At 35.8% G+C, this 27,110-nt stretch overlaps 1 non-coding gene across 1 annotated transcript; it reads left to right on the forward strand.

Moving 5' to 3' along the window:
* Positions 1–20,938: 20,938 nt before the first annotated feature.
* On the forward strand, positions 20,939–21,047 carry LOC136165693 (U6 spliceosomal RNA). The gene has a single exon (XR_010662695.1). It is a non-coding gene; the product is annotated as a U6 spliceosomal RNA (small nuclear RNA).
* Positions 21,048–27,110: the final 6,063 nt, after the last annotated feature.

Consider the following 27,110-nt stretch of genomic DNA (forward strand, 5'->3'; position numbering starts at 1 on the left):
AAGTGGTAGAAGTTTATGTTCTCATTGAAACCCTTATCCAAAAAAGATACACAAAATGTTAATGGAAATTATCTCCAGATGGTGAAATTACAAGAGCATTAATTTATCATTTTAGGAGTTATTTTCTGCTTCCTAAATTCCCCAAAATGAATATGCACTACTTTAGTAGGGCAAAAAGATTATTTTTTAGCAAAAATTAACTAATTAAAATTAAATTCAGTTTGAAATAATGTAATTAATTCAATAAGTTACTTGTGTAAAATTTCACTGCCTAGAAAAACTAATTTGAATGCCAAGCTTTTACTTAAATGATTCTATTTTTAAATTTCCTGACCACTTGAATAAATTTTGATTGTTATAATTTTTTTTTGTTTGGTGCTATAAAATAGCTTTGATTTAATATACTTTATTAGCTCTCATTAATATATCATAAAAAGTATAATTATATAATATTTTTAAATAGAAATATAATCCATCAAATTCAAGGCCCTGTCCACTCCATTATTAAAACCCATGAGGCCCAAATTAAACAAAGCTCACATGCATCAGTTATTCATTCTTCTTCCTAGCATATAACTGAGAAGTATTTGCCAGTAGGTATTAAATTCTACTTCTTAAGAATTCCAGCGAGCTCCATAAATGTGTGAAAATTCCCTATATGTATATTTTAAATGCAAATTTCTGTGACAATTTTATGAACAGCTGTAGAGTTCAAAAAAAGTGCATTTCCTAATTCATACTATCTATATGCAAAGTCACGGAAAATATCAGATGTGATATGCTATAGCTTGTTTCAGTAGAATATAACCATTTATATTTATAGTGCACAGCACCCCTCTTTCCCAAGCACTTCCTAAACTCAAAGAGAAAAGTTAGTTTGCCTGCTGTTACAAAGAACCATCTTCAGGATGAAATAATGGCATCCTCTCAAATATGAAGCAATAAGCTGCTGCAAATTGAAGGAAAGAAATTATGACTGATCAACCTCAAGAATTTTTAAAGGCTGAAATGAGCTTAAATTTCACTGAGAAACCAAAGGCAGTGTAATTAAATGAGTATCAGATTGGAAATCAGAACCATGTGCAAGCCCCTGTTCTGAAAGTAGGAAGCCATGTGGCCATGAGCAACCACTCAATTTTCTGAGGTCTCTCCAAAAAGAGTAAAGGGAAGAACCTAAAAAGTCTCTAAAATCCTATCCAGTTCTGCATTACTCTTAGTAAACAAAATTATTCCAGCTTCTAAACTGTCCTTCATCCCAAATATGAGCACATCCTGATCCCAAGGGAACAAAATAAATAGAAGGACAGCAATGGAGAGGGAATAATGTTACTTTTCTCTTTCAAGTCAGTGGAGCAAGAGGGGGAACACACACACACATACACACACACACACACACACACACACACACACACACGAAAGATAAAAGACTCCTTACTGTAAAGAAACATGTATTGACCACACACATTCTAGATCTTTTATTAGACACTTTGAAGAGAGAAAAGTGAGAGTGTCTCAGTAGTGTCCAACTCTTTGCAACCTCATGGACTGTAGCCCGCCGGACCTCTGTCCATGGACTTCTCCAGGTAAAACCCCTGGAGTGGGCTGCTGTGCCCTCCTCCAGGGGGTCTTCCTGACCCAGAGATCAAACCTGGGTCTCCTGCATACTGGGTCTCAGGCAGATTGTTTACCATCTAAGCCATCTTAGATACTTTACATTTAATTAAAAAATTTTTAACAAGGAAATATTTACCTAAAATATTTATTGATTGTACGCTGTGCTGGGTGCTGTAAATCACTGCAAGTTCCTTCTGAAATAGAACCTGCTACCAGATGGTGTCACCAGGGGTACCTGGACAGCATGGACCCTGACTGACACTACCGAACTTGCCATGACCTGGTGTCTTGCCCTTGCACAGAGCTTTCCTGTTAGGACTCTGGGAATGAGACTAAAGACACACAAGCTCACACTTTAAAAAGTATATAGTATAAATCAGGTTGATAGGGTGATGCAGATATCCCCAAACTTTCTTGTTTCATGGTGCCCTCAACAATTGCTTCTTGGCAACTCCAGTACAAAAATACACTTAACAGTTGTATGTATTAACTAAGGTCCAAGCAACTTAATAAGAATTTTTGTCTTAATAACTTAACAGATGTTTGAAAAATATTATACACAAATTGAAAGAGAAACCTATACACATTAAGTTTGTTGTTGTTGTTGTTCAGTTGCTAAATCTTGTCTGACTCTTTGTGACCCCATGAACTGCAGCACATCCAGCTTCTGTCCTTCACTATCTCCCAGAGTTTGCTCAAAGTCATATCCATTGAATCAGTGATGCTATCTCTGCTGCCCCCTTCTCCTTTTGTCTTCCATCATTCCCAGCATCAAACTCTTTTCCAATTAGTCAGCTCTTTGCATAAATTAAAAGAATCTAATATTTTTATTTCATTCTTTTTTTTTTTTAGCTTTTAGATTGCATTTTCTCTTTTTTTTTTTTTGTTTATTTTTTTTTTAATATTATTTTATTAGTTGGAGGCCAATCACTTCACAACATTTCAGTGGGTTTTGTCATACATTGACATGAATCAGCCATATAGTTACACGTAATCCCCATCCCGATCCCCCCTCCCACCTCCCTCTCCACCCGACTCCTCAGGGTCCTCCCAATGCACCAGGCCCGAGCACTTGACTCATGCATCCCACCTGGGCTGGTGGTCTGTTTTACCATAGATAATATACATGCTGTTCTTTCAAAACATCCCACCCTCACGTTCTCCCCCAGAGTTCAAAAGTCTGTTCTGTACTTCTGTGTCTCTTTTTCTGTTTTGCATATAGGGTTATCATTACCATCTATCATAGAATGAGGTAACATTGCTCAGTCATGTCTGATTCTTTGCAACCCCATGGACTGTAGCCTACCAGGCTCCTCCATCCATGGGATTTTGCTGGCAAGAATACTGGAGTGGGTTACCATTTCCTTCTCCAGGGGATCTTCCTGACCCAGGGATCAAACCCACATCTCTCACATTGCAGGCAGACGCTTTATCCTCTGAGCCACCGGGGTAGCCTATAATCATAGCTAGAATCATAGCTACTTATTGACAGGAAAAGTGTACCTACCAGGCATTGCACTTTTCAAATCTTGGAATCAGATTGAACATGCACTTTCATTTTCCATCCTATATTGATTTTCACACAAGGCTTGCTTTTTGTTGTTGAAACCACAAAAATAAGCAAGCAGTTTCACAAAGACTGGACACCATTGAAAGAAATGTAGCACAATCTAATATTGAAATTAGTAAGTACTTCAACGCTGTAGTTTCTGTGCAGTTTGACATATAGCAAGTATTGTTGTATTTCAATAGAGCATTAAAGTAATATGTATTGCCCTGGGAATTTTTAAGGGACCTGGGGTATTTCAGTGTACATTTTGGGAACTTCTATTTTAGTGGGGTTTTATTGCTAACAGTGTTTAATATATAATACCACTGGCCCCTCTGGAGTTATCAAATTCTCTTTTGCACCTCAGTAGCCTTATCCACTCCAGCCTACACTAATAGACTGAATTCACCTATCTTATAAGTGCAAACAAAGACTGTATGACTTAAGAAGCCACTGGTCAGAGTGCACAAATTCTCAGATAGAGGATAACAAAAGTTTTCTGTTAATCAGAAACTGAACGAAATTAAAACCAGGAAAGGGAAGAAAGAAGGAAAGAGATATTACAGACAGTATAGGAATAGATAAGGAAAACTTGACCCTAGGTTAAGATGAGGGGATGAGGGTCTTCGAGCCCCTAGCATCCTCTTCATCACTGAGGAAGAAACATACCCATACCAACAAAAAGCTTGCTCAGGGATTGAATAGTGTTATTAAAACAAAAAAAGTTTCACCACCTAACCAACTTGGGACTGTACAGAATAACCAGAGATTGCTCTCTGAATCAGGAGAGCAGTGAAGAGAACACCTTGATTGCATTCATTCCTTAATTATGAGATATGGGGTATGTGGATGATTAGTTTATTCTGGAGAACAGAATCCTTATATTCCTTTTCTGGAATATAATTTCTCCATGTAACTTGCTTTCTGAGAAGCCAAAGTTAGTCATCAAAGTGTCATTTATGGAGTTAAGAAAATGAAAAAGTTGCAAGGAATAAGAGATGCATATACCCTGAAACATGGAAATTCTCTTTGACCCACTGCATATATTACACCCACAGAAGTTTGGCAATTTCTTGATTCTTGTGCCACCTTCCCCCCACAAACTCTGGCAATATCATTAATCAATCAGGGCATGCTTTCTCAGTGACCCTGGAAACATCCTGATAATGATTCCCATTACACTGTCAGGCACTGTTCCTCAACAAGTTACTCAGAAATGAAATGTTTTCCAGCACAGGCCTGCAATGATAGGAATGCTCATTTTCATGAAATCTGCATCTCTCTCTCAGTACATTTCTGGGTAAAAACTACTAATTTCTTTTTTCCTTTATTTTTTAGATTGCATATTTCCATTCTTCCCATCCCCTCTGTAGCTAAATCTTTACTTAACATGAATTAAAATCACTGACTTTGGTAAAAGCAAGTTGGCATGCTAGTGGTTTCTGGTGAGTGCTGGAAACTTCCACCCATGAGATGCTGAACTAACAAATTTCAAACTGATAAGGTGACCTTAATTTTACTCTCTGGAACCACAACATGTTTTCACTACTCTGCATGAGTGCATCTTAACAATCAGGAGAGAGGTAATATTGTGCTTAACTCTGAATTCAGTAACTAATCCACTGCTCAATTTTGGAAAGTCAGTGCCCTGAGAAAAAATGGATTCACTCTGTTAAAACTCACATGAAGTTGTCAGAATCTGACTAACATCGTCCCTAATAAGAAATATAATAATCATGTGGAACATTAGATTATCAGTTCATTTTCTCCCCGCTGGAGATCCTCCGTTAGGGATATAAGACCACTTAGGATTTGGAGCAAGAGCAATCAATGCAACAAACATAATCTAGCTCAAGTCAACCAGATGCTATCTTTGGCTAGTTTCTGTTTTCTTTTGCCAAGCAGTGCTATAACATGACACTCTTCTAGTTGCCATCTCAAATCTTTTGGTTTCTGGGTAGGATCCTAATCTCTTCAAAAAGAGAGCTTCTATAGATAGGAATCTCAAACACATCTTGACTTTAGAGGCATCTGCCTACACAAGCATTAGGACAATCCAAATAAGGCAATTTGAGAGCAAAAATATTTTAATAAATAGACCTGAAGTAACATATCTTCTACTCACCAAATATTCAACATTCTCATGAATTAGTTGCAAGTATTACTTGCATTGAATACCTTTATCTGGAATCAAAGTTTTTGTTGTTGTTTTTGAGGATTACATGACAAGTTATACAGTTCCAAGAAAAATGTACATTAGTATATGCACAAAACCAAGTATAAATTTTTTCAGCTTTGCAAAATTTAAACTTTAGCAAAGTTACATTTTAACTGAATGGAACTTAGCTAGTTAATTGTTTCCATGTAAAAATTATTAGCAGTGGAAATTATCCACATATGTAATTGTCTTACACATAAATAAAAAGAAAACATGCTAATCATCTGAAACCGCATCACCATATTAAGTCCCAACATTTTGGTTTTTTACCAGAAGTTGGCAAACATTTTCCACCAAGTATCAGATGGCAAGTATTTTAGGTTTCGCAGGTCATATAGTTTTAATCTTGACAATTTAACTATGCCACTGCAGCACAAAACAGCCAAAGATAATAAATAAACAAATGGACATGAATATGTTCCAATAGTTTTATTTGCAAAAATAGAAAACAGACTAATGGCCATTTCCCTACTTCTGGAATACACACTCATAGAATTGTTTTCATTGTAAATATACACTTGTGCACACACTCACAAGTCTACATATTTACATGTGTGCTTACAAATATATATTAACATATACATATTCATATATGTATGCATGTGCTTATACATACACACCAATATGTGTGTGTGTGTTCACAAAAAAATATTTAGTAAAATCTAATGAAGTTAGATAATCTGTACATGAGGTTTTGCAAGATCAGATTTTCCCTTGAAAAATTTTTACTTGTAAACAATAATATATTTAAAAGCTGTAAAATATTAATTGAATAACTAGATTACGATTCATTTTCCTATTTCTATGCTGTATTTTTATTCACTTTATTGTTATACTTTTTAATTAATGCTTTGGTGAATATCACTGCTTGGTGCTCTGGGCATCTGACCCCCTAGAGTGATTCCCAACATGTAGAATTATACAGGGTGAAGTCAGTATACAAATGGGTCAATTTACCACTCTCCTAATTAACATAATTATTATGCTCAGGGTTGTTTTCCAAACTGCTACCTGAAAAGCAAAATATTTAAATTTTTCATTGCTTCGATTGAAAATCTTTAGGCTATCTATTGTCCTTCCTTTTCTGTGTACATGCATTTAGAATGGATGTGAGGATTCATATTTTGTAAATTGGTTTGTAAATTTGTATTCTTCATTTCAAGAAATAGAAGCCTAATCAACGTGGCACAGAGGGTGTTCTGTAAATAGTGGGAAAACAGGGAGAAGTTGTTATTTAATAGAGAAACATTCTATATAAAATCCTATTGCCTTACTGTCCACACATTATAATTAAAACTTCAAAAAGTTCTCTCATACTAAATGGGTCCCTTACTTTGTTTGTCTTTTCATTTTTTTCTCTCTGCAAGTAAGTTCCTTGGTGGGTTGTTGTTCCTCTACCTACTATGTTAACAAGAGCAAAATAACAGTAGAAATACTTTTTAATAGTTATAAAATTGTTAGGCAGAGTTTTAAGTTCTTATTTAATCCTTACTACTATCCTAAGAGGTAAGAACTATTATGATTCTCACTTCAAAGACAAGAAAACTGAGGCATGGAGAAGTCAACTAACTTATTCAAGTTATACTTATAAGCGATAGAAGTTCAGTTAAAAGCCAAGCAATCTACCTCCAGAGTCTTGAGGTTTTCCACCAAACTGCACTAGCTCTGCAGTTCCTTTGCCATTGGGGTTGCCAAAATGTCAATTTTGGTTCCAACTCCACATGATCATATAGCTTGTGAGCCCTTGAAAATTCTTGTTTGACTTAAAATCTATTTCTCAATTACAAGTTTTGCAAGAAGCTGATTGGCTCATTTTGATTCAGAAGTTGGCACACGATACATCATCTCAAGACAAAGGAAAAAAACAGAGTGTGTAAACATGTTAAGTGTATAATATGATGTTTTGATATATGTTTGTACATTGTGAAATGACCACTACAATCAAACTAAAATATCATCTCCTCACTTAGTAATTTTTGTGGTAAGAGAACTTGAAACAAATTCTCATAGCATATTCCTAGCATTCAGTATATTATTAATAGTAGCCATAATGTTATATATTAGATATCTAGAGTTATTAATCATTAACTATCTGAAACATTACACTTTTTGACCAATATCTCACCATTTCCCCCTACTCCCAGCACAAAGAAACCATATCTCTACTTTCTGCCTCTATGAGTTTGATTTTTTTGTACGCCGCTTACAAGTAGAACATGTAGTACTTGTTTTTATGCATCTAGGTTATTTCGCTTAGTATAAATCCTCCGGATTCATCCATGTTTCCAGAGGTGGCAGGATTTCCTTGTGTTTATGACTAAATAATATTTCTTTATGTATATGTTATATATATTACATATTATATATATATGTATATATACACACAGTATACATTATATATATAAAATATGTTTTATCCTCATCCTTAGATGGACAGTTACATTGATTCTATAACTTCACTATTATAAATAATGCTGGAAGGAACAAGGGAGTCCTGATTTCAAGATACTGATTTTGGAGTTTTTTAGATATATGAAGATTTTTTTTGAGAAGCCTCCATATTCATTTTCAAAATAGCTTAACTAATTTTCATTCCCACTTACAGTGTACAAAGGTTCTTTTTCTCCACATCTTTGCCAACATTTGTTACCTGATGTCTTTTCAATAGAATATTCTAACGTGTGATGATATGTTTTTGTGATTTTCTATATATTAAGTTGCTCAATCATGTCTGACTCTATGCAACCCCATGAACTGTATAGCCTGCCAGGCTCCTCTGTCCATGGAATTCTCCAGGCAAGTTCACTAGAGTGGGTAACCATTCTCTTCTTCAGGGGATCTTCCTGACGCAGGGATCTAACCTGGGTCTCCTGCATTGCCGGCAGGTTCTTTACCATCTGAACCATGAGGGAAGCCCCTTGATGTGCACTGACCAGATGATTAATGATACTGAGCATTGGCATGTTTGAAAAACATCTCTTGAGGGACATTGTCCATTTTTTAAAAGGCTACCTATTTTTTTGCTCTTAAGTTGTTTGAATTTCTTATTAATTTTGGATAGAGAAGGCAATGGCAACCCACTCCAGTACTCTTGCCTGGAAAATCCCAGGGACGGAGGAGCCTGGTGGGCTGCAGTCCTTGGGGTCGCGAAGAGTCGGACAGGACTGAGTGACTGAACTGGACTGAGGGGATCCCAGGGCATACCACACCAGGACTGCTTTTGGGGGATGGCTATAGCTAGTGTATAATATTAGCCTTGGGTGTCTGGGGCAGCCTGTCAGGCTGGTAGGTTGCCTGGATGGTGTTCCTGACTCTGCTTTCAAGGTGAAGGAATGCAAAAAAAAAAAAAAAAAAAAAAAAACTATTCTGCAATGCACCCAGCTTTAGTGCAATGCATCTACCTTTAGTAAATGGATTTCCTTAACATGTAGACTAGGTGCTCTGTAAGCTGCTGAGTTTTTGCTGTACCTCAAGGCGGACGAGTCTGTATGAAAGTCTCTCAGTGATATCGCTTCATACTGCAGGTTGCTGTGACAGGCACGGTGTTACCATCAAGTTTGTGTCTCCATCGCTATCCATCTTTATCTCTATGTGGTCCCTCCATGGTTTTTTGCATAGAAGACGTTCAGTCAACACTCAGTTTTTCTTCAGAATAAATTACTTTATATGTAGATGTAGCTTCAAATGTCCATGGGAGAAGGTGGGTTCAGGATCTTTCTACACCAACCCATCTTGATCTGAACCTCCACTATTGGAATCTTGATAGAAATTGCATTGATTTGTAGGTCATTTTAGCTAGTATGAATATTTTAACAATATTAATTCTCCCAATTTATAGAATGAGGTATCTTTCTGTTTGTGTCTTCTTCAATTTGAGATGATGTGTTTCTTAGATCTACACACCCCAGGCTGTGTCTAGAGTTTTATCCAATCCTACAGTTTTCAGTTTTCTGTAACCTTTTTAATATCATGCCACACAAAGAGATCACAATACTCAGGGCACAGTGGGGTAAAATACGAGGCCCATTGCAGTCAGATACTCCATACCCTGCCCAGTGCTCAAATTGATTGATCTCAGGCCATCTATAAATTCATCATGAGACATCAAGGCTCCACAGTGTACTGCTTAGGGAATTTTTCTCCAAGTATATGGGAGACATGGGAAGGAAAGTATTGCAAATATTGAAATAAAATATGAATTACCTGATTATGAAACATATAGCAAATTTTTTTATAGGATTGTGATATGTCTTGTTTTTACCTTGTAAATTGTATATATTCTCCATGTAAAAAATTTCAATAATGAAAGTCTATTAATCTTCCCTTTTATGGATTAGAATCTAAAGATTTTTAGTTATTCATCTAAATATTTTAATATATTTATACTTTTACTTCATGTTTAAATCTATATTAAACTCAAACATATTCAAAGGGAATATAAATAATCAGGATCAATTGTGTTTTCTCCCCAAAAATACCAAGCCAAAAATCTTCTCACTATTTATTGAATAGCTCCTTTTTTAACCCCTAATTTTAAATGTCATTTACTTTATGCAGCAAAGTTTACATAAATATAAATTTATTTTTGTATTTTTATTTTCACTTCTGATTCACTGGTCCACCTGTTTACTTTAGCACCAACAGCATTCCTTCCTATACGTTTATTGTGACTTCAAAGCATATTTTGATACCCTGGAAAACTGGTGTTTACTCTTTATAATTTTTTATTTCAAATATATTCTGACAGTTCTCATGCATTTGTACTTATAAATATTTCATAATTATTTGGGATAAAGTCCCCAGTTGTTTTTATAGTAAAATATAAGAAAACCCAAAACCATTTTTATAGTGGGCACTCCTACAGGAATGTACTATTGATCTCTTCATTTGCACAATTCCTATTTTATTTCCCTCAGTAAAATGTTGAATTTTCAGTGAAATACTGTGGTAGGGCTCATCAGTTAGGTTTAATCCTAACTATTTTATGTTAATGGTTTGTCCAACTATAGGCACAGATGATATTGATGTTGATTTATTATTATGCTAGGCTTAGACTTAAGTGTTATGGTAGCTGGTGTAAAAGAAATTGAGAAAATTTTTCTTTCTGTATATCTGTGTTTATTTTAAATGGAATAAGAACAACTTTCCACTTGCAGTTATGTTGGCCTATCCTTTGTGGAGGAGGAAATGAGTTATTTGACAACTTTCTTAATTACTTTCATACTTACTGGCTATTTCAGGATTTTTATCAAAAAGTTCTCTCTATATTTCTAGAAAATATTCCATGTAATTCAGATTTTGAAAAATTTAGCCTAATTATAAAACACAATCTCTGTATTTATCCTAATTTATCAATAGTTATTATTATAATTCTTTTCTCACTTATAATTTTCTGATTTTCTAATTTTGTGTATTTTTATTCCATCCACATGCAATTTTTTAGTTAGAATAATTAGTAGCATATGTGCTTCATTTGTCTGTTAAAATTTTGTTTTAGGACTTAGTTTTATATTTTTAATTAATTTATTTGTAGGACTAATTTCTCATTCTTTTTTCTTTTCTTCCTTTTGTTTTATACAGGTTTGTTTTATCTTTTAATATGATCTCTTGAATCAACCTTATAATTCATTTATATTCATTATCTTTTAGTAGGAAAACTCTTATTCTTATAAATTTTTCTCTATGTACAGCTTAGCCACAGTGTTTAAGCTATTATAATGATTTTAAGCATTGTTATCATTTTCTAAATATTCTGAAATCACTGAGATGATTTAAGATTTTATTTAAGAATTATTTGGGGGGCTTTTCATTTAGATGAAGTTTTTGTCTTTACTTTTAGAAGTTAATTGGATTTGGGTCACAGAGCAGGACATATTTAATATTTTTTCTTTTAAGAACTGACAATTTCTTTGTGAATACTTAATAATTTTTTTAATATAAATAGCCTATGGAAGCTGATAAACAAAATTTATTTTCTGTTGAAGACACAAAGTGCCTTCCCACTGAGGAAGAATTCTTATGAAGCCAAAGTATACTTCTTAGTAATTGAGAGCTTCTTTTTCCTTCCCTCAACTGACACTAGCAAGTTGGACAATCAAAGCAGTGACAAAAAGAAAACTCAAAAAGAAGAAAAAAAATTCTCAGAAAAGTGCTGGAAAGATATCTATGCATGATTGCAGAGTCCAGTTTCTCAGTTTCGGAGATAAGAATAGACCCACGTTGTATACTTAATTACTTTGTTTCAAAATGAAACCCATTAGTTTGCAAAATCCACTCTAAGTTACTAATTAGGCAATTCTTACTACCATATCCTGATGAAAAACAGCCACCATCACACTTTTCTATCTTGGGTGCTGGATGAGGCATTCAGTTCTTTGATTCCACTTTATAAACCCAGTCAATGAATGAGATCAACATTAGCTGATGCTATTATGCTAAGTTTATATTGGACTAATTAACTGAACTGACTCATGAAAAATTATCCTTATTTTTTTCCCCTAGAAATCAACATTTATTTTAAATTAATCAAAGTTCTCAGCATCTTTTTAGATAATTTCAATCACTTTTTAACTAGCTCACATGCTTCTGCCCTTGACTCTCAGAGTCTCTTCTTAAGCAGAACTGGAATGATCCTTTCAACTAGAGAATTTATATTTTTAAAAATTTATGCCTGTCTTCAATCTTTGCACTATTTACTACCTCTGCCTAAAATGATTTTCCCTCATATGACCACAAGCCTAACTTTCTCACTTTCTTAATGGCTTTGCACAATTTTTCCCTTTTCTATAAGGCTGACTTTGATCTCTTAATACTTTGTTCTCTGATGCCAGCATTTCCAACCTTGCTTACTTTGCTCTCCTTTCTCATTTTTCTATAGCACCTTCTAACATATTATATGTATTTATGATTTGTTGGTTTATTCTCACTGCTTAAATGTAAGCAGCAGGTCAGAGATCTTCACCCTTTTTGTTCATCAATGTATCCCAGGGACTAGACCAGTTGCTTCTACATAATTTGCACTCCATACATATTTATCGAATGTTTGAACAACAGTATGATTTCAACTCATTTGTGCCTTTTTAAAACACAGCATTACCAAAAGAAGCAATGAAACTTACTACAATAATTAAAAAGTCTAAACACAAACATTTAAACATGCAAAGGAAGAATTAAACAAACTCTAGTCTTATGATGACATGATGAAACATGTCATACATTTATCCACATGGAGGTGTGGGTATAAGGGGCAAGGGTGCCCATGAGCCCTATCTGGGTTTGTGCTGAGCGTGGAGAAGCCTTGGTACAGTGTGATAATCAAATGTACAATTTTCTGGGAATAGGCATTCATGTGCCTGCGTTCACAACAAACAAACACATGAAAATACTACAGAGCCAACAATTCCTAATCAAGGGTGTGTTTCCATCAATTCAGATTGATGCATGGAGATTTCAAGGAAACTTTTGTTCTTAGGTTTTCTTAACACCAGTTTCTTCCAGGCACATTGGTAAACAGATTGTTTAAGTCCAATGTGTCAAAATACAGAAAATGATGCCTCTGAATGTGTTTATTTTAAATTAGAAACTGTCCAAAACATTAAAAAGAAACATGAATCAAATAATTGCAAAACATTTTTTTCTAATTGCCTGAAATAATAATAGACATTATGATGCTTGCTGTCACTACAATTAGATAGGACTTTTAAGAATTTATTCAGTACCCATATTCTCTAAAGCTAATTTTAATTCTCAAGCAGTACATGGTCAACTCTGTAACTAATGATTGTGTACTTGTGGCATGTCAGCCAGAAGCAGCAGACACCAGCAGTGTCCTATCCCCAAACTTCATGTGATCTGGCCAACTCCCAATGGCCAGGGTCTTTATCTTAATGCCTGGAGAGGTTTTTTGTTTTTTGTTTTTTTTCGTACATCTCAGGAATACCCCCTTTGTCTTCACCAGTAGATCATATACCAGTGTCTCTCAGGGAGCTAAATATCCTGTCTCCCTCATCCTTGCAGAGATTTTAATGTCTATGTGTTAGGCATTTCTCAGTTTCCCCACAGGATTAAGCTTCTGGGCTTAAAATAACACACCCTTTATCATTCGCCTTGTTGTCCAAGTACTACTTGCTTATTGCTCTGTAAGTATTTTCTGAATATCTAAAAAAAAAAAAAAAATATATAGTACTTTCACACATATCCTCAAGTTACCAGATAATTAAGCAACAGCCAGCATAAAACACCACCAGGGGTTGACGATGATACATGGGACATTTCCAAAAGTGCTTTTTTTGTCCAAATATGGCACGTTATGACACTGTACACATTTTATTGATGTAAATGTACTGGATATCTTCTTTTTTCCCTCTAGGTATATTTCCATCCTTTTACATCTTATTCTATTTTGCTCCCAGTTTATATCCCCATGGACTTGACAGGCTCCCTTGACCTCTGACTTCTGACAGGTTAGTCAATGGAAGGAACCTACAAGATATTAAGAGTAAAATGTGAAAGGAATTAGGGTATTCATTCTCTTGGTGTTTTTCCCTTTTCGACATCATTATGGACTGGCTGAACTTCTCTTCCACAGGCCACCCTTCTGTCATGCTGTTCTAGCCAGCTAATCTTCCCCATTTGATGACCACTATCTCTCGTTCTCCTTTAGATTTAGGAGTAATGGCTTCCTGGGGCTTTCCAGGTGGCTCAGTGGTAAAGAATCGGCCTGCCAATGCAGGAGACACGGGTTCGATCCCCATGTCTTGGGTTTGATCCCAAGAATACTCCAGTATTCTTGTCTGGGAGATCCCACGGACAGAGAAGTCTGGCAGGCTGGACTACAGTCCATGGGGTCTCAAAACAGTTGGACACAGACTTAGAGATTAATCAACACCAACAATAATGGCTCACTACTCTTACTTAGCCAGGGTGAAATATCTCTACTGTTGGCAGGAATGGAGCAACAAAAATTATTATAAAAATGGTGCCTCTATTAAATGCTTCAATGATTAGTCAGTTTGTGTGTACCTTTGCTTCATGACAAAACTCCGACTTTTATAGTAAGATAAAAAAAATAATTATACTTCCAAATCAAAGAGAAAGGTCCAAAATTCTTCTGATTCCTTCCCTAGTTGTTATTCTCTGGAGGTAAACATCTTCAACTGTTTCTTCCCAAATAAAATAATCTATGTTATTGATTCTTTTCTCCCCACTCCTCAATCCATCAGCCTGGCAAGTTGTAGTATTATGCTTAGATCTCCCTCTGTCTTTAAGGTATATTAAGTGATTATTTGACTTCTCTTTAATGACCCATTAACTTTAGAAAGTTCATCTCTCCCCACTATAAAAGATGAGACAACTAGTGGTTTTGCAATCTCTACTACCCTTCACTTTCCTGTTCACTTGGCAACTTCTGTTAGCTCTACCATGGATGTGTATTGTTAAGGTTATAAATTTTGCAGTTTTTTTTCAGAATTGCGATCAATTACTCAAATAGTTATCAGGTTTTCCTGAGGTTATTGTGTCTTGTTATTTTTTTTTTCCTGCTTAAAAGAAAATGCTATGGCTTTAGTTTATCACGAAGTTCATTCAGCTCTTAAAAATATAATTTGTTAAAATAAGTACAATTTCACTTGGTATTTTATTAGTTATAAAATTAAGCTTATAGATTAATCTTAAGTTATAATCTAAGCTTACTGCACATCTTATCTTTATTGCCCTTCTCTTCTTCTTATATCATTGTTCTTCTTCCTTGGAGTCCTCTTTAATATTTTTAAGGTATATCCTCAATTATTATTTATCAATAGATAAATGCACAGAAATAATCATTCTCAAATATTCTACACAAAAATGTCTATTTTGCCTTCATAGTTATTTGTGATTTAGACCGAATATATAATGCTAGTTCAAAATAACTTTCTTTAAAATTCTGAAGACATGACATTCACCACTATGATTGCAGTATTGCTAAGTAAATATTTTTCCCTCTTTTAGTTCTGGCAGATTTTTGGATTTTATTAAATTTGTTTACTTGTTTTTTTTAAGTTGTTGATTTTTTCCTTCTAAAGTCACATATTTGTGATTTCTAAAAATGTTTTATTGCCCCTTTATTGTCTCCTTTCCTCTAGTAGACCCTGTTTCTTTAAACTCTCGCTGTTTGCAGATGACATGATCCTCTACATAGCAAACCCTAAAGACTCTACCAGAAAATTACTAGAGCTAATCAACACATATAGTAAAGTTGCAGGATATAAAATTAATACACAGAAATCCCTTGCATTTCTATACACTAACAATGAGAAAACAGAAAGAGAAATTAAGGAAACAATACCATTCACCATTGCAACAAAAAGAATAAAATACTTAGGAGTATATCTACCTAAAGAAACAAAAGACCTGTACATAGAAAACTATAAAACACTGATGAAAGAAATCAAAGAGGACACAAACAGATGGAGAAACATACCGTGTTCATGGATTGGAAGAATCAATATTGTCAAAATGGCTATTCTACCCAAAGCAATCTATAGATTCAATGCAATCCCTATCAAGCTACCAACGGTATTTTTCACAGAACTAGAACAAATAATTTCACAATTTGTATGGAAATACAGAAAACCACAAATAGCCAAAGTAATCTTGAGAAAGAAGAATGGAACTGGAGGAATCACCCTCCCAGACTTCAGACTCTACTACAAAGCCACAGTCATCAAGACAGTATGGTACTGGCACAAAGACAGAAATATAGATCAATGGAACAGAATAGAAAGCCCAGAGATAAATCCATGAACCTATGGACACCTTATCTTTGACAAAGGAGGCAAGGATATACAATGGAAAAAAGACAACCTCTTTAACAAGTGGTGCTGGGAAAACTGGTCAACCACTTGTAAAAGAATGAAACTAGAACACTTTCTAACACCATACACAAAAATAAACTCAAAATGGATTAAAGATCTAAATGTAAGACCAGAAACTATAAAACTCCTAGAGGAAAACATAGGCAAAACACTCTCTGACATAAATCTCAGCAGGATTCTCTATGACCCACCTCCCAGAATATTGGAAATAAAAGCAAAACTAAACAAATGGGACCTAATGAAACTTAAAAGCTTTTGCACTACAAAGGAAACTATAAGTAAGGTGAAAAGACAGCCCTCAGATTGGGAGAAAATAATAGCAAATGAAGAAACAGACAAAGGATTAATCTCAAAAATATACAAGCAACTCCTGAAGCTCAATTCCAGAAAAATAAATGACCCAATCAAAAAATGGGCCAAAGAACTAAACAGACATTTCTCCAAAGAAGACATACAGATGGCTAACAAACACACGAAAAGATGCTCAACATCACTCATTATTAGAGAAATGCAAATCAAAACCACAATGAGATACCATTACACGCCAGTCAGGATGGCTGCTATCCAAAAGTCTACAAGCAATAAATGCTGGAGAGGGTGTGGAGAAAAGGGAACCCTCTTACACTGTTGGTGGGAATGCAAACTAGTACAGCCACTATGGAAAACAGTGTGGAGATTTCCTAAAAAACTGGAAATAGAACTGCCATATGACCCAGCAATACCACTTCTGGGCATACACACCGAGGAAACCAGATCTGAAAGAGACACGTGCACCCCAATGTTCATCGCAGCACTGTTTATAATAGCCAGGACATGGAAGCAGCCTAGATGCCCATCCGCAGATGAATGGATAAGGAAGCTGTGGTACATATACACCATGGAATATTACTCAGCCGTTAAAAAGAATTCATTTGAATCAGTTCTAATGAGATGGATGAAACTGGAGCCCATTATACAGAGTGAAGTAAGCCAGAAAGATAAAGAACATTACAGCATACTAACACATATATACGGAATTTAGAAAGATGGTAACGATAACCCTATATGCAAAACAGAAAAAGAAACACAGAAGTACAGAACAGACTTTTGAACTCCGTGGAAGAAGGTGAGGGTGGGATGTTTCAAAAGAACAGCATGTATATTATCTATGGTGAATCAGATCACTAGCCCAGGTGGGATGCATGAGACAAGTGCTCGGGCCTGGTGCACTGGGAGGACCCAGAGGAGTCGGGTGGAGAGGGAGGTGGGAGGGGGGATTGGGATGGGGAATACGTGTAACTCAATGGCTGATTCGTGTCAATGTATGACAAAACCCACTGAAATGTTGTGAAGTAATTGGCCTCCAACTAATAAAATAAAATTAAAAAATAAAAAATAAAAAAAAATAAAAATATAGTATTATCTTGTATATCCCTGAAGATACTAAGTCAATTTTTTTGAGAGATATCTTCCATTGAACAATTTACTTATCTTCCCAGGGTTCTATATTATGTTTTCTCATTTTGGATATTCTCTGTTCTTCTATTTATTTTCTTCAGTAGTTACTGCTCACTGGACATTTATGTATGAAGAATTAGATTGATTAAATTCTAGTAGGACTCTTCCTATGTAAGAGTGCTTTCCACTACATTTTAGGAAATCACAAGGATCAATCTCAATTTCCATGTCCATTGGTTGAGGATGTCTTTTGGAGATTTCTATGCATGCATATATTCAACTAAGGTATGTAGAAAACACCAAAGCACATTCTCAACAAATGGACATGGAAATTGAGGTTGATCCTTGTGATTTCCTAAAATGTAGTGGGAAGCACCTTTACATAGGAAAAGAAGGGTCAGGTCACTGGCAGCAGTGGTCCTGGGATGTGCAGTGTGTTGGCATAGGTCAGCTTGGAGGACGTCGCCATTTGGCCTATCATAGAGACAATAGCCTTACCATAAAGACTACAGCCTCTAGGACTGGGCTGCCTCAGGACAAACTACAGGGAGTGAGCATAGCCCTTTCCATTAGCAGAAAATTGGGTTAAAGATTTACTGAACTTGGCCCTGCCCACCAAAGCAAGACCCAGTTTTCCCCACAGGAGTCCATCTCATTAGAAAGCTTGCACAAGCCTCTTATTCTTAATTATCAGAGGGCAGACAGAATGAAAATCACAATCACAGAAAACTAACCAAAATGATCACAATGATCACAACCTTCTATAACTCAGTGAAACTATGACCTATGCCATGTAGGGCTACCCAAAACAGATGGGTCATGGTGGAGAATTCTGGAAAAATGTGATTCACTGGAGAAGGGAATGGCAAACTGCTTCAGTATTATTGCCTTGAGAACCCCATGAACAGTATGAAAAGTCAAAAAAATATCACACTGAAAGATGAATCCCCAGGTCTATTGGTGTCCAATACACTACTGGGGAAGATCTGAAAAAACAGCTCCAGGAAAAAGAAAGAGGCTGAGCCAAAGCAGAAACACCACCAGATTGTGAATGTATCTGGTGGTGAAAGTAAAGTCTAATGCTGTAAAAAAACAATATTGCATAGGAACCTGGAATATTAGGACCATGAATCAAGGTAAAAACATGGAAGTGGTCAAACAGGAGAGAGCAAGAGTAAACATTGACATTTTAGGAATTCTTGAAATAAAATGGACACGAATGGGCAAATTAAATTTGGATGACCATTATATATCCTACTGTGGGCAACAATCCCTTACAAGAAATGGAATAGCCCTCATAGTCAACAAAAGATTCCAAAATGCAGTACTTGGGTGCAATCTCAAAAATGACAGAATGACCTTGGTTCATTGCCAAGGCAAACCATTCAACATCAGAGTAACCCAAATCTATGCCCCAGCAACTAATGTCAAAGAAGTTAAGTGGAATGGTTCTATGAATACCTATAAGACCTTCAATAACTAATACCAAAAAAAAAAAAAAAAAAAAAGTCCTTTCATCATAGGGGACTAGAATGCAAAAGTAGGAAGTCAAGAGATACCTGGAGTAACAGGCAAGTTTGGTCTTACAGTACACAATGAAGCAGGGCAAAGGCTAACAGAGTTTTACCAAAAGAACACACTGGTCATAGCAAACACCCTCTTCCAACAATACAAGAGATGACTCTGCATGTGGACATCATCAGATGGTCAGTGTCAAAATCAGATTGATTATATTCTTTGCAGCTGAAGATGGAGAAGATCTATATAGACAGCAAAGACAAGACCAGGTGCTACCTGCCACACAGATCATGAGCTTTCTATTGCAAAATTCAGGCTTAAACAGAAGAAAGTAAGAAAAACCACTAGGCCATACTGGTATGACCTAAATAAAATCCCTTATGATTATACAGTGCATGTGACAAACAGGTTCAAAGGATTAGATCTTATAGACAGAGTACTTGAAGAACTGTGGACAGAGGTCCATAACATTGTACAGGAGGTGGTGAACAAAACCATCCCCAAGAAAAAGAAATGCAAGAAGGTGAGGACCTAACAAAAGCAGAAGATACTAAGAAGAAGTGGCAAGAATACATAGAAGAACTACACAAAAAAAGATTAATGACCCAGATAACCACAATGGTGTGGTCACTCACCTAGAGCCAGACATCCTGGAAAGTAAAGTCAAGAGGGCCTTAGGAAGCATTACTATGAACAAAGTTAGTGGAGGTGATGGAATTCCCGCTGAGCTGTGTCAAATCCTGAAAGTTGATGCAGTTAAAGTGCTGATCTCAATATGCCAGCAAATTGGGAGAACTCAGCAGTGGCCCACAAGACTGGAAAAGGTCAGTTTTTATTCCAATCCCAAAGAAGGACAATGTCAAAGAATGTTCAGACTACTACACAATTGCATTCATTCCACATTCTAGCAAGGTAATGATCAAAATTCTTAAAGTTAGACTTCAACAATATGTGAGCTGAGAACTTTCATATGTACAAGTAGGATTTAGAAAAGGCAGAGGGACCAGTGATAACATTGCCAACATAAGTTGGCTCCTAGAAAAAGAAGGAAATTCCAGAAAAAAAAAAAAAAAAACATCTATTTCTGCTTCATAGACTATGCTATAGCCTTTGACTATGTGGATCACAATAAACTGAAAAATCCTTAAAGAGATGGAAAACCATACCAGCTTATCTGCCTCCTAAGAAACCTGTATGCAGGTCAAGAAGCAACAGTTAGAGCCAGGCATGGAAAAATGGACTGGTTCAAAATGTGGAAAGAAGTACCTCAAGGCTGTATAATGTCACCCTGCTTATTTAGCTTATATGCAGAGTACATCATGAGAAATGCTGGGCTAGATGAAGCACAAGCTGGAATCAAGATTGCCAGGAAAAATATCAATAACCTCAGATATGCAGATGACACCACCCTAGTGGCAGAAAGCAAAGAGGAGCCAAAGAGTTTCTTGATGAAGATGAAAAAGTACAACGAAAAAGTTGGTTTAAAACTCAACGTTTAAAAACTAAGATCATGGCAACAAGTCCCATCACTTCATGACAAATGCATGGGGAAACAATGTAAACAGGATAGACTTTTTATTTTCCTGGGCTCCAAAATCATTGTGAACAGATACTACAGCCATGAAATTAAAAAACACTTGCTGCAAAATCACTGTGGATGGGGACCACAGCCATGAAATTAAAAGATGCTTGCTCCTTAGAAGAAAAGCTATGACAAACCTAGACAAGGTATTAAAGAGCAGAGACATTGTGCTCGCTTTAGCAGCACATATACTAAAAAATTGGAACGATACAGAGAAGTTTAGTATGCCCCCTGTGCAAGGATGATATGCAAATTCATGAAGCATATCATATTTTTTAAACTTAAACGCTTTTGCACAGTTAAGGAAACTATAAGCAAGGTGAAAAGACAGCCTTTAGAATAGGAGAAAATAATAGCCAATGAAACAACTCACAAAGAATTAATTTCCAAAATATACAAGTAGCTCATGTAGCTACATACCAAAAAAGCAAATAACCCAGTCAAAAAGTGGGCAAAAGAGCTAAACAGACATTTCTCCAAAGAAGACATACAGTTGGCTAGTAAACACATAAAAAGATACTCAACATCATTTATTATTAGAGAAATGTAAATCAAAACCACAATTAGCTACCATCTCACACTGGTCAGAATGGCCACCATCAAAATGTCTACAAACAAATAAATGGTAGAAGAGAGTGTTGAAAAAAGTGAGCCCTCTGACACTGTTGGGAACGCAAACTGGTTCAGCCACTATGGAGAACAGTATGGAGATTTCTTAAAAAAAAAAAAAAAAACTGGGAATAGAACTGCCATAGGACCCAGCAATCCCACTGCCTGGCATACAAACTGAGGAAACCAAAATTGAAAGAGACACATGTACTCCAATTTTCATTGCAGCACTGTTTACAATAGCTAGCACATGGAAGCAACCTAGATGTCCAGAGGCAGAAGAATGGATAAGGAAGTTGTGTATATACACACAATGGAATATTGTTTGGTTCAGTTCAGTCGCTCAGTCATGTCCAAAACTTTATGACTCCATAGACTGCAGCATGCGGGCCTCCCTGTCCATTACCAACTCCCAGAGTTTACTCAAACTCATGTCCATTGAGTTGGTGATGCCATCCAACTATCTCATCCTCTGTCATCCCTTTCTCCTACTGTCTTCAATCTTTCCCAGTATCAGGGTCTTTTCAAATGAGTCAGTTCTTCACATCAGGTAGCCAAAGTATTGGAGTTTCAGCTTCAGCATCAGTCCTTCCCATGAATTTCAGGACTGATTTCTTTAGGATGGACTGGTTGGCTCTCCTTACTGTCCAAGGGACTCTCAAGAGTCTTCAACACCTCAGTTCAAAAGCATCAATTCTTCATTGCTCAACTTTCTTTATAGTCCAACACTCACATCCATATATGACCACTGGAAAAACCATAGCTTTGACTAGACAGATCTTTGTCAGCAAAGTAATGTCTCTGCTTTTTAATATGCTGTCTAAGTTGGTCATAGCTTTTCTTCCAAGGAGCAAGCATCTTTTAATTTCATGACTGCAGTCACCTCTGCAGTAATATTACTCAGCTACAAAATGGAACACATTTCAGTCAGTTCTAATGAAGTGAATGAAACTGGAGCCTATTATACAAAGTGAAGTAAATCAGAAAGAGAAACACAAATACTGTATATTAAAGTATTCATATGAAATGTAGAAAGATGGTAACAATGATCCTACATGCAAGGCAGCAAAAGTGCCACAGATATAAAGAACAGGCTTTTGGACTCCGTGGAAGAAGGCGAGGGTGGGATGATTTGAGACAATAGAATTGAAACATGTATACTACCATACCTAAGATAGATGGCCAGTGCAAGTTCAGGCACTCAAACCGGTGCTCTGGGACAACCCAGAGGGATGAGATGGAAAGGGAGATGGGGGGGGGGTGTCAAGATGGGGGGACACATGTGCACCTGTGACTTATTCATGGAAAAATCATCAAAATAGTGTAAATTAATTATCCTCCAATTAAAATAATTTTTTTTAAAGCAGAAACTTCACTTTGTTAACAAAGGTCTGTATAGTCAGGGTATAGTAGGCATAGTATGGATGAGAGAACTGGGCCATAAAGAAGTCTAATCACTGAAGAACTGATGCTTGCCAACTGTGGTACTGGAGAAAATTCTTGAGAGTCCTTTGGACAGTGTGGAGATCAAACCAGTTAATGCTAAAGGAAATCAACCCTGTATATTCATTGAAAAGGTTGATGCTGAAGCTGAAGCACCAATATTTTGGCCACCTGATGTGAAGAGCTGATTCATTGGGGAAAAAACCTGATGCTGGGAAAAATTGAGGGTAGGAGAAGGGGATGACAGAGGATGAGATGGTTGGATGGCATCACTGACTCAATGGAAGTGAGTTTGAGCAAATTCTTGCAGATAGGGAAGCCTGATGTGCTATAGTCTACAAGATCACAAACAGTCTGACACGACTGAGCAACTGAACAGGAATAAATGTACCTTAGTTGAGTATGTCATGCAACAGGGCTTTCTGTACTTCTTGGGCTTGTTATATGATAGGGTTCTTTGTACACTCATAGAGATGTTATATGGTATACTGCTTGGATATATTATATGGATATGTTCCCTGATTGAATGTCACATGAAAGTTTCTATGTACACTGTTTGGGCATGTCACATATAGCTTATTTACATATCAGCAATGGGAAGAATTAGATAGACTGGACAAAAAAAAAAAAAAAAAAAAGAGGTTTATTCTATTGTGTTCATGCCCAAACCTGAAGTTCTTCCCATTCATCTATATATCATTACACTTCTTAAAAATATCTGTGTCTAGTTTTAGCCTGGGATCAAATTTTAATCATTCCATTAGTCACTCTTTCTGTGAAAATGATTGAACAGAATAGGATAGGGCTTTGCTAACACATCTGAGTTTAAAACTTTCAAATATCTTTCATTGTAAAGTCAGGCACGTTTTGAGACACTGCTCCATCTCTGCCACTGGTGTTCTGAATATTCGGTATCTGCTCTGCCTCTAGTGTCCTCTGAGACACTGTTTTCTTTATGTTCTCCACTGACACCAAAGTTGTATTCACATTTGCCTTTTTATCTAAGTGTCCTGTCTACTGATGATTCTCCATTTAATTTTCAGCTTGATTATGGGTTTTTCTTTCCTGGAGAAACACTATGGAATGGCAGCTAAGACTATTAGTTTAAATTTAAACTCAAACTCTGCCATTTACTCCTTCACCATCTCAGGAAAGTTACTCATTTACCCCAGTTTTCTCATTTATACATGATAAAACATTTTCTCATTGCAGGGATGATATTAATATATATCTCATAGGTATAACAGGCATACTTAGTGATTTAATTCTCATTAAATACTTAAAATATTCCCTGGCATATCTTAGAAACTTGATAAGTGTTAATTATTATTATTCTGCATTATTGAGTAGCATTTTGGGAAGAAAAAGCTTGGTGGCTATATCACTAGCTTGAGCCACAACACAAGAAGGCAAACATTAATTTCAAAATTATTATTTTAGGTAAATATAGGGAAAAAACAGAATTTGAACTTGGAAATAAAATGCAAGTACATATAGGTGCTTGTCTGTGAGTCTTTATTTCTCACCAACACAGCACCAACATTGAGTTGCTTCCTGGAGGTACCACCTTCTTGTGCCATGGCTGATGTAATAATATTCCAAGACTTTGGAATGAAATTTCAAGAGGATTATTTAATAAGCTTTTCATTCGTGTCAGATCAAAAGTTTACTAATTTCTCAGTTCTGATAATAAGCCTTAAAATTAAGATTCACTTTAGTCCTGAACAAAGAGTCCAAACTTTGCTTCTCTCCTTTTTATACTATTACGCTGGTTAAAATTTTGTACTTGATGACAAATTACTAAGTTCTATTTATCTTTCAAGGTATGGCATGCAGTTAGATTTTGTTACAGCAAGCCTTATATAGCATCACATTGGTGTGTTTCTTTTCTGAAATGTTCATAAAAGTAAATTTTTATTTTTCCTGTGGCATATGTCTAAATATAATTAGACTACAGAAGGATAAACTTCAATGTATTTCTCATTGATTTTTTTTACAAATACACGTTCAAATTTTTTCTCATCCCACAACACTGAAAATGCCATTCTAAAGAGGTATCAGTTTTTTAATTAATATAAATATATAAATTACATTATTTTAAATAAAAGTGATAATTCCTTTTTAATCTAACTAGTGTTTTAACTCACCAAATCTAAAGTAAGCATTGTCCTTCAAACAACATAATTACTAACTAGGAAGCACTTTGTCCTAGAGAGTCAAAAGTAAGCACAGAGAAAATATCATAATCTTTCTCAGTATAAGTTGTTATTTTGAATAGATTTCTGGTTACATGTTCTTTATATCATCTCATTTAAACCAAGATTCTGACACTAAAATTAAAATTACCAAAATATTCAGAAAGCCAAAAGCAAGTACTTTTGAATAAAATCAAAGAAGTGAAGAATGAAAGAAAACACAGTCATATCCTTGGCCTGTGTTTTAAAAGAGTGGTCTCACAGCACCAGTTCCTTCCTCTCTAAACAGCAGCAGCAGCAATGCAGCCATTCAACTAAGCATGAAATGAGCATGAGTTCCAGGTGGCCTTCATCAACGGAATAGCATCCAATGACAATTTAAATTTGCCAGGAAGTGAAACATTCCTCAAATAAGAAGCTTATACAATTGGAATTCTGCCAAGGAATGAAGAAGGGACGATTTGAAGCTGATATCTACTTCATGCCACCATCATCAAATATTCCAACATTTTTTTAATGAACAAATTTAATAATAATGAAACTAATTTTGCCACATCATTCTAGGGGAGGAAGATTTTCTATAAACTTTTGCTATTAACTGCTAGGATATTCTGAAACTATTTACCATTAAGAGATAAGGACAATGAGAAAAGGTAAGTTTTAATATACAGCATAGAATGTGGAAATAAAACCACTGATATAACAGAATCCCAGTATAATAGTGTTTGCAACAGTCAACTTTATAGTTAAGGTTACAACTCAATTTCATATCCCTGTTTCACTTGCTCATAAAAACTTGGTAGAAAGTTCTCCAACATTAAAACTTTTCATACTCAGTCTCCGAGTAAATAGAAATGATAAACATGGATGTTTTTCCATTTTAATAAAGGATTTCTTTTCCTTTTCTTTCTCCAAGGACAATTCCCCAACAGAGATGCTCAAATACAGTAAACAATAAGGAATTGGAAATGCATGAATCTCATAACTAAACTTCAAGCGTTTATTATAAAACACCTGAATTTCAGGGAATTTAAAATTTTTCTGACAAAACATCGGTCCTTCAAAATGAATAGCCTAGATTCCAAAACCACAGTAATCACTTGAAACATTCATATCCTTGGAGAGATGATAAATGTGATGATTGGAATTTTAATAGACTTGAAACATATTTCATATACCACAAAACTCACATAAAACCATACTTTTGCTGACAGACCTGCCCTAGAATTTTCCCCTTCCCCAGATATCCCCTCCTTAGCAGGGAGACATTGTTGAGTCTTACCAACAAATCAGATCCTTAATATTTGGCAATATTGATTTATTTCAAACTCTTCCATCATATAACCTCCTTCAAAAATGTATCTGTTATACCAATAAATATCTAGCTATGCTTCCATCAATGATGTTAGATTGTATTAAAATGCTGACCCCTCTCAAGACCTTCCCCTAACTTCAAGATTAATTCACCTATTTATTCATGGTAAGTAGAAGGAAGAACCCACCACTCATTTCCATACATTTGGAAATGTATGAAGATAGTAACCTGGGGAGTTGAATCAAGAGGGTATCACTTGTTTTCAGTGAATAGGAGTCAGGATGTTAATTATTACGTTGCAACATTCTGCAATCACACAAAGTTAATTGTACTGTCCAAAATGTCAATAGCACCTACTTGAGAAATAACGATCTACATAAACTCTTCCATGGTGGAACTGGTCACCTAGGATATTATTCATGTTAGACATACCCAGTCCTAGATGTCTTAGCAAACTAAAGCTGTGGCAACACATTGCACAACCTGCAACCGAAAAGGGCGATGTTGCCCTTGAAAAATTCTTGAGAAAATGCCCCCAGACTGAGTATGGGAAATTAGAAACAGCTATTTGACACTTGGGTATTCTGTCCTAAAGAACTTAAGCATTCACAGGTAAGATGCATTCAGGAAAGTAAGTATTCTTGCTCCAGGCCTCCACCAATGTCGCTCACAGATCGTGAAAGCAGTGGGGTGGAGGGCAAAGATGGTGCAGGCATAGTGTGATCTGGGAAAAAAAAAGAAAATAGTAAGAAAATAACAGTGCTCACATAAAAAGAA

Source organism: Muntiacus reevesi, chromosome 3 (genome assembly GCF_963930625.1).
Source record: "Muntiacus reevesi chromosome 3, mMunRee1.1, whole genome shotgun sequence".
Taxonomy (NCBI): Eukaryota; Metazoa; Chordata; class Mammalia; order Artiodactyla; family Cervidae; genus Muntiacus; species Muntiacus reevesi.